General features: G+C 45.5%; 1 long non-coding RNA gene across 1 annotated transcript in view; it reads left to right on the forward strand.

Moving 5' to 3' along the window:
• Nucleotides 1–9,175, forward strand: part of LOC141265714 (uncharacterized) — a 30,897-nt gene extending 21,722 nt beyond the window's left edge. The window contains exons 2-3 of the long non-coding RNA XR_012320149.1: nucleotides 6,595–6,701; nucleotides 8,629–9,175. This is a non-coding gene — a long non-coding RNA (uncharacterized lncRNA). The remainder of the gene's footprint in view (nucleotides 1–6,594; nucleotides 6,702–8,628) is intronic.
• Nucleotides 9,176–9,602: the final 427 nt, after the last annotated feature.

Consider the following 9,602-nt stretch of genomic DNA (forward strand, 5'->3'; position numbering starts at 1 on the left):
AAGTGGGGCTTCGCACTATATTTGTGTCCAGCCAGGTACAGCAGGCAGGAACGGGCTGCCCCCAACCATCAGCTGCCTATTTGTACCTGGCCGGACACAACAATATAGGGAAGGCCTTTTTTTCTTAATTATTTCATGAATTTCATGAAATAATTAAAAAAAAAGTACGTGGGGCTTCGCCCTATTTTTGTGTCCAGCCAGGTACAACTAGGCAGCTGGGGGCTGGAATCTGCAGCGCAGGGAGGCCCAAGCTTTCTGGGCCCCCCCCCGCTACAAATTGCAGTCCGCAGCCACCCCGGAAAATGGCGCGTTCATAGAAGCGCCATCTTCTGGCGCTGTACCCAACTCATCCAGGGCCCTGGTGCGGTGGCTCACTGGGTAATAAAGGGGTTAGGGCCAGCTTGGTATTATCAGCTGGCCCCAAGCCCAAAATTCATGGGGTCACGCCAGTATTAGACATGACCGCCATGAATTTCTAGTAAAGTATTTAAAAAAAACACAACACCCAGAATAAAGTCCTTTAATTGAAATAAAGACACAATTCTTTATTGTTCTAAATTAAACCATACTTACCATCACACCCATTCCAGCTGAAGCCAACGATCTCCTGCAATAAAAGAAAAATAATAAACCAACCTCATCCTTACCTTTCCATGGTTCCCACGACAGCTTCAGCTCTGCTACATCGAGATGACTGGCTGGACCGCAGCAGAACGCTGCCATCCAGTCTGTCATCCCGCAGACACTGAGAAGCGCAGGCATGCTTGCGCTCCTCACTGTCTCGCTGTGACGGCATCCAGATGAGCCGAGGTCATGTCCAATGAACTCGGCTCACCTCATGCACGTCACTGACAGCGTGGGAAAATTCTCACGCTGAAGTGCTGAGTGCAGGAGAATTCTCCCACGCTGTCAGTGATGTGCATGAGGTGAGCTCATGTCCAATGAACTCAGCTCACCTCCTGCACGTCACTGACAGCGTGGGAAAATTCTCCTGCAATCAGCGCTTCAGCGTGAGAATTTTCCCACGCTGTCAGTGACGTGCATGAGGTGAGCCGAGTTCATTGGACATGAACTCGGCTCATCTGGATGTCGTCACAGAGAGACGCTGAGCAGCGCAAGCAAGCCTGCGCTTCTCAGTGTCTGCGGGATGACAGGCTGGATGGCAGCGTTCTGCTGCGGTCCAGCCTGTTATCTCGATGTAGCAGAGCTGAAGCTGTCGTGGGAACCATGGAAAGGTAAAGATGAGGTTGCTTTATTATTTTTCTTTTATTGCAGGAGATCGTTGGCTTCAGCTGGAATGGGCGTGATGGTAAGTATGGTTTAATTTAGAACAATAAAGAATTGTGTCTTTATTTCAATTAAAGGACTTTATTCTGGGTGTTTGTGTTTTTTTTAACTTTGACTATGGGGTTAGTAATGGGGGTGTCTTATAGACGCCTCTCCATTACTAACCTGGGCTTGATGTCAGCTGGCATTATAAGCTGACATCAACCCCAACCCTATTACCCCCTGCCACCGCACCAGGGCAGCGTGGAAGAGCGAGGCTAAGTGCCAGAATTGGCGCATCCTATGAATGCGCCATTTCTGGGGCGGCTGACGGCTGGTGTTTCTAGCCTGGGAGGGGGCCAATATTCATGGCTCCCTTCCTGGGCTATTAATATCAGCCCCCAGCTGTCTGCCTAGCCTTTGCTAGCTATTAAATTAGGGGGGATCCCACGTCATTTTTTTGGGGGGGTCCCCCATTTTAATAGCTAGTAAAGGCTATGTATTCAGCTGGGGGCTGATATTAGTAGCCTGGGAAGCTCCGTGGGTATTACCCCCTTCCCAGGCTTCAAACATCTGCCCCAGCCGTCTGCTTAACCTCCGCTAGAGCCTAAAATTAAGGGGAACCCCACGCCAATTTTTTTAATAATAAATCCTTTATTTTAATACTAAATGACAAGTACAGTAACCAACACTATCACTGTACTTCATATATATGTGACTGACATGTTTCTATCTATCTAATCTATGTGTGATGCTCTATCTTTCTGTTCTAAATTGTCGGGTACCGCTGCTGAATTGCCGGCCGGCTTTTTTAAAGAGACGGTGCATGAAAACACTAATATTTTTTTTAATAAATCCTTTACACTAAATGACAAGTGCAGTAACCAACACTGTCACTGTGCTTCTTATATGTGTGACTGACATGTTTCTATCTATCTAATCTATGTGTGATGCTCTATTCCTTCTTGTCTAAATTGTCGGGTACCGGTGTATGCCGCTGCTGAATTTGCCGGCCGGCTTTTTTAAAGAGAGTGTCTTCTGAGCAGTTTGTCAGCTTTTGGACACCTTTGCAGGTGTTTTCTATGTGTTTCTATGTGTTTTTGTTTGCCTGCCATTGGTTTTAACGGTGTTCGACGGTGTTCTAAGGTGTTCGACGAACAGTTCGACGAACAGTTCCTCGAACATCCCGGTGTTCGACGAACCGAACCGAACCCGAACACTACGGGGGTGGCTCAACACTACTTATGAGATGGCAGGAATGACATCTATCCACTATACTGGATATGGCAGGGATAGTGAAAATAGCTGGAGTGTTTGGTGTTAAAAGACAGGCAATCTTTCAATATCTTAAAACTGAAAAGCCTGCATTCATTTATTTACAGGAAATGCTTTTTACCTCTGAAAAATTACATTTCTTAAATAAGTGACTTTAGGCGAATTCTCATTCTACATATTCTGCCTTCTCACGGGGTGTTAATATCTTGGTCCACTCTGGCACATTGAGGCACCAGGCCACCTGCCCTGCTGGTGCATTGTCGCTGTGGCAGTGGTTAGCGACTGATGCCATTCTGTTAAGGCAATAAAAGTTGGGACCCATTGAGAGGTTTGCCGTGATGTAGGAGTGGGCTTCATACAGTCTGATCAGAATGTTAAACTAAGACCCTCATGTTCAGTTATATATAGTTTTGCCGAGAGGCATTAGATGAATTTATGATTTTTAGAGGTGCTGTCCATTCTCTTTTTTTCAGCATATGTATCACTGAGGTTGTTAGCTTCAGTGATATGAACCTATAAAAAGGCTCCAGCACACTAAGTGCTGAGAGGGGTTAATCGGCCATGTTTTGGGCTAGGTTGAGTGAACAGCTGTAGAGTGGGTGTTAGGCTGTTCACCATATCTCCACCCCAGGGTGCAGTCCAGAGGATAAATTCCAAACCTTCTGGCTCATTCAGTGGTGGGTGTGCCTGGACATGAGCAGTCCAGAGCAGTGTTGGTCATGATAAGGAAAGCTGAACCTTTGTATGTTTGTTCCTGAGCGGGTAGATCCCCACAGCAACACAGACTGTGCCACACGTCATGTTTTGTTTTCTCGTTAGGCCAGGAAGGCAGTGTTTATTTTGCTAAACGTTTCACTGGTTTATGCAGTACCTTTAATAAACCACTGGAAGATTTAAAGAGACAGTGTTCCTGTGCCTACCTCTATGTGATGTGCAGCTGAGTGAGCCGATCTACCACAGTTGGTGGAGAATGCGGGCAACTTCCCCAAGGAGCACGTGTGACGGCTGTGGATAACCTGCATGTCTTGGGTGAAGTCAGCAGTTTCAGAAACAGCAGCAGCAACAAGACCAGCACCGACAACTTCAGCAGCAGATTGAGTTGCTCACAAAAGCGGTTCGTGGGAGGCTGGCAGCCCCTTCCCCAAGTCCAGGTGATGTCTTTCCGCCTTCCGGATGTAGGAGTCGAGCTATGTAAAAAGATGACCCTTGGTGATGATGTTGAGGCATTTTTGACTGTGTTTGAAAGGGTAGCGGAGTGGGAGAAGCTGCCTCCGGAGAAGTGGGTGGAGATGCTGGCCCCATATTTAACTGGTGAACCCCAAAAGGCATATTATGACCTGGCCTTACAAGATGCACAGGAGTATGCCAAATTAAAAACTGAGATATTGGCACGCTCAGGAGTGACTGTCTGTTACAGCTCAAAGGGTCCACCACTGGGCGTATTGCTGTGACAAACCCCAAATGTTCGACCTACTACATCTGGTACAGAAGTGGTTGCAGCCAAAGTCCTCCACCCATCCCTGGTGGTCAAAAAGTCCTTAAGGAAACTGAGCATTGTTGCACCCCCGTACTGGGATACCCAGAAGGTGCCTGACTCTCAAAAGAAGGGTAATAGAGACATAACTGGAGGGAGTCCAAGATCCCAAAGGGTCGCTGAGGGGTTGCCAAAGGCCACTGCTAAGGACTTAATTTGTTGGAGATGTCACTGGCACATAGCAGTTCATTGTCCTATCTCCTCCGAACAGATAGACTTCAGCATAGGGATTCGTATTATGCCTATCCAGCCTGCAGTGTGGACTGTCAGCCCGGTGAGGGGCTACAGGCATGTCCCATGACAATAAATGGGGTACTGGTGTCTGGACTCTTGGACTCGCGGAGTTTGGTGACCCTGGTAAGGGCCACAGTCCCTAATCAGTTAATCCCTGGAAAACTCCTGGGCATCCACATTGCTATAGTATCTATAAAAATGAACTGTGGCACTGAGTCCCATTAGGTCGGAGTAGTTAAAGGAGTTGTCCACTACTTTTTATTATCCCCCCAATGTATTCAGCCGGTGCCCATAAGGGTTTTTATAATTACCTTCTGCTGTCCTTATTGCCTGTGAGCTGCGCTATCACTGGCCGCTCACAGGCATCACGTGACCCCCGGCTGCAGCCGGTTCTGACATCCACTGATGTATCAAGTTCCAGCTGCAGCCAGGGGTGACTTACTTCTGCGTTCCACGATGGATGCTGGGCTGTGGATGGGGTTACCCCGATTGTCACACCCAGCATCCACTTCGCGCTTTCCCTCTCCTCATTCATTGGGAAAGCACGCAGTGGATGTTGGGTGTGACGCGCGGGTTAACCCCGCCCACAGCCCAACATCCACCGTGGGAACCGCGTCACAGATGTAACGAATCACTTGACATGACATCAGCGGGGGTTCATATGTTGACAATGAGCGGCCCGCGGTAGCGCCGCTCACAGGCAAAAAGGACAACTAAAGGTAATTACAAAAACGCTTATGGGCACCGGCTGAATACATTGGGGGGATAGTAAAAAGTTGTGGACAACTTCTTTAAAGACCTGCTACACCCAGTAACAACAGGGCGGGACTTTAGCTTCTTCTGGGACTTATGTTAAAAGCAGGGGCGCCAAATTACTCAGATAGGAGCCGGTTCAACCATGAAGAATCCCCATCGCAGCTGGAGGTGGATGAGTTCCCCCTGAGTGTCCTTGCTGGTGACCAGAACGAGACGGTGACCCATGAGGCCGAGATCCTGAGTTAGGGGTTTCTGGGGGTAATTTTGGGACTGCTCAAATGTATGACCTTACGTTAAAAGGGGCGTGGGACAATGTTACTTTGATAAATGCGGTTGCCCAAGAGCCTGGGGCTGACACCAGGTTTCCATATTTCAAAGTAAATTAGTATTTGCTATATCGGGTCAATAAACTGAGAGGGGAAGTATTAGAGCAGCTGTTAGCACCGGGACCCTATAGGCATAGGGAACTAGACCTGGCCCATTCTCATGTCTTGGGTTGGCATCTGAGAGTAGATTAAAAAAAAAAAAAAAGCGGGTACTTCAAAGGTTTTATTGGCCTGGGTTTCACCGACAGATTATTATTTATTTCCGGTCCTGTTCTACATGTCGGCTAACTGCCCCCGTATCCTACTTCTGCAGTCCCCTAGTGCCGTTACCCGTTATTGAGGTCCCATTTGACTGGATTGCCATGGACCTTGTTGGGCCCCTGTATAAGTCCCCAGAGGGCATTAATATATCCTGGTGGTCATGGACTATGCTATACGGTACCCGGTGGCTCATTGAGAAACTAGGGTCAGCCAGATACATCACCACCCTGGACCTCACGAAAGGGTACTGTCAAATCCTGCTCTCCCAAAGTGCCAAGGAGAAGACAGCCTTATCTACACCTGTTGGGTGTTTCCAGTATACCAGAATGCCGTTCGGGCTGCAGGAAGCCCCAGCTACCTTCCAGATGGCCGTGGACTGGATCCTAGCCCCTAACAAGAAGTACGCCGCAGCTTACCTCGACGATATTATATTATTTAGCCAGAATTGGGGAAGTCATCTGCTGAAGGTCCAGGCCATACACTTCTTCTGGGGGCGTATGTTCATACATATATACATAAGCTCCCAGAAGAAGCATGAGACAAAACGGCATTGGGATGTGAGGAATACATGTTCACCGGAGCTTTGACCAGCAAATAAGGACAAAACTGACTGCGGTATACCATACTAGTTGTTTTTTTTTAGCTTCATTCATTACATCTGTTTCCCTCTTTTGAGGTTATCCCTGTTTTTTAATATATTTTAATTATTCTCTAATAAAATAATATATTTTTTAAATATTGCGCATATATCTCTTCTTTATCCTGGAGCTACAGTACAGACCAAAAGTTTGGACACACCTTCTCATTTAAAGATTTTTCTGTATTTTCATGACTATGAAAATTGTACATTCACACTGAAGACATCAAAACTATGAATTAACACATGTGGAATTATATACTTAAAAAAGTGTGAAACAACTGAAAATATGTCTTATATTCTAGGTTCTTCAAAGAAGCCACCTTTTGCTTTGATGACTGCTTTGCACACTCTTGGCATTCTCTTGATGAGCTTCAAGAGGTAGTCACCGGAAATGGTTTTCACTTTACAGGTGTGCCCTGTCAGGTTTAATAAGTGGGATTTCTTCCCTTATAAATGGGGTTGGGACCATCAGTTGTGTTGTGCAGAAGTCTGGTGGATACACAGCTGATAGTCCTACTGAACAGACTATTAGAATTTGTATTATGGCAAGAAAAAAGAAAGCAGCTAAGTAAAGAAAAACGAGTGGCCATCATTAGTGTGGTGGTGTGCTGTAACTACATCTAGATCTAGTTGTTTCAAATTTTTAAAGAATTTAACCCTGCTGTGTCTTGCAGAGATTAGGTTCCCTGGCCTATCCCATGCTAGCAGGGCCTTTATTAGGCAGCGCCACCTACCAGTCCCCGTCCGAACATTGCTTCCTGCTATGGTAACAGACGTGTATGCATTCTCCTGTATCCCGCTTCCAGTTAACTACCCTGCCTGTTTCACCCATCCTGCCTGACCTCTCGGCTACTGACCTGGGTAACGTTTTCTTATTCTGTGGTGCCTGCCCCGACCTCGAACCGTCTGACTACGTCTCTCTCTCGCCCCTCTGTACTGTGTACCCATGCCTCTGACCTTCCGGTCAGCTGCTACAGAACCGGGCCTGTCTTGGAGTGGTACATTGTGACTACAGGTAACCAAACCTATCCTCACCATCACAGGCTCTAGTGAATACCCAGTAGTCACTTAGTTACACCACCCAAAAGATAAGCCCGGCCCATGGCGCTGTGGGTCCACACCCACCAGCGTTACACTGTCAAAGTCAACCTTTACTGGCAAATTTTGTATTTACTCTTCAAAATACCCTACAATAGCACTCAGTCCAAAGATATGGAATAAAATTAAAATACTATGAAACATCACTGCCTTCACAAAGTATACCCCAATTTGGGATAATGTCAACGTTCCAGAGTTTCTGTCCCTACAAGGCTTTGGGTATTGGTGGCAAGTGGGGGTCTGGAATCTTCTCCATCTATTGGAAGGGAATAGTTTTTAAACATTTGAGCGATTACAGGAGGAGTACCCCCTTAATCACAGTATGTTTTATAAATTTCTACAACTGCAGCACACATTTGAGACTCTAAAGTAGGGTATACCCCATTTCTATACATGCGGATATAGCCTTAGATGTAATAGGGTTGCAGAGAAATACCAAAGGGTTTATATCCCTGATCTATAGGAACCTTTTAGGAACATTTTCTGTAAAACATCCTCTTAAATCCAAAACTAGATGAACAAATGACCTGTGTCCTATCTTAGAGGAGATGTGGGACTTATTATTATTATTATTATTAATTATAATTAAATTAATATGTCCCCAAAATATCTCTTAGTGAAACTAAACAATTGTTACATTTATATGTCATAGATAGCGTATATAAAACGCCTTTATGGATGTATAAGGCGAATTTGCATATGGACTTCAGATGTCCCAGGAGTATTATAGAAGAGGCAGATATTTTACCCATGATGTGGACTTGCCCTTGCATAAAGATGTTTTGGTCCACAGTCTTAAATATAATTAATTTGGTAATGGGGATGACAGTGCGTAGAGACCCCATAATATACATTTTAGGGTATGTAGATGAGATATTGTTGGATGAACATGTGAAACTGATGATTGATAGACTATGCTGCAAGAAATTGATTGCTTCACATTGGTTGTCAGATGTTCCACCTACTAGCAGGGCTGTGGAGTCAGTAAGCCAAACCACCAACTCCGACTCCTCAATTTCCCTGACTTCTAACTCCGACTCCAACTCCACAGCCCGGCCTCACTACTGAGCATGCACATTAAGTGCAGCACAGATTCATCTCAACTAAAAGCCTAAATCCTTAGATCAGGAACAGAACAGACATTTATAGAACATGTCATAGCTTTCCCAAATTCTTATGAAAACATTTACAGCACATCCTGCATTGTGCTAATGAACCCAATTTATTATATATTTTAGGAGTCAGAATTGGTCCATTTTATACCGACTACAACTCCGACTCCACCAAAATGGACACAGACTCCACGACTCCAACTCCACAGCCCTGCCTACAAGTAGAGGATATATTAACAAGGTTAATTATACCATCCTGATGGAAAAAATTGTATACCTTAAGAGAAGTAGACTGCTTCAATATGAAAAAATCGGAGCCACCTGGCTAAATTCTCCAGGACTTCTGAGCTGCTAAGAAACAGGATATTTCTACATTAAGATATAGCAATGTTAAATGAGCCTGTGAAAAAGTTAATTATGCTGTGATATGTTTGTGGAGTCCCATGAAGGAATCCATGGACCCTCAGACTCGCATACGAATGGTAATGTCGGTCCTGCTGGGGGTGATACTTAACTATTCAAGGGCCTCAAAAGACTACATTAAAACATTCTAAATAGAGTTACTTGCACTAAAATGTATACTGTCATCTTAGTCATTTAGTTGCCTTGCTTCTTTTATATTGAGACTTGTAGTGCATAACATGTTGGAATGAAGGGATGAGGGGGGGGCGCTGAGCCCGCATCTTTTCCGTCACGACGACTGATTTGATCAGTTGTCATGTGCCCCTAACAGCCGCTGGTGGAATCGCAATCTACCCTCAGCTATTAACATGTTAAATGCCGCTGGCAATCTCTTACAGCGGCGTTTAACATAATGACGCCGGAAGCGCTTCACAAACCCCGCCCATTGACGCCCCTGTCACATGATCGCAGGGAGCCGATGAGTTGGCATGACAACCAGGGGTCTGCGGAAGACCCCCATGCTTGTCATTGCTAATCAACAATGAAAGACGGCTAATGATGTTTTCTGCTACACATAGCAGGGCTGAACCTCTGCTACGTGTAGCACAAGCGATCAGACAATCACAGCTTCTAGTCTCCCATGGAGACTATTGAAGTAAGTAAAAAGTAGAAACAAAATATTTTTAAAAATATATAAA

The sequence above is a fragment of the Phyllobates terribilis genome, unplaced genomic scaffold, assembly GCF_046119375.1.
Source record: "Phyllobates terribilis strain yellow unplaced genomic scaffold, ASM4611937v1 Scaffold_4__5_contigs__length_816908805, whole genome shotgun sequence".
NCBI classification, from domain to species: domain Eukaryota; kingdom Metazoa; phylum Chordata; class Amphibia; order Anura; family Dendrobatidae; genus Phyllobates; species Phyllobates terribilis.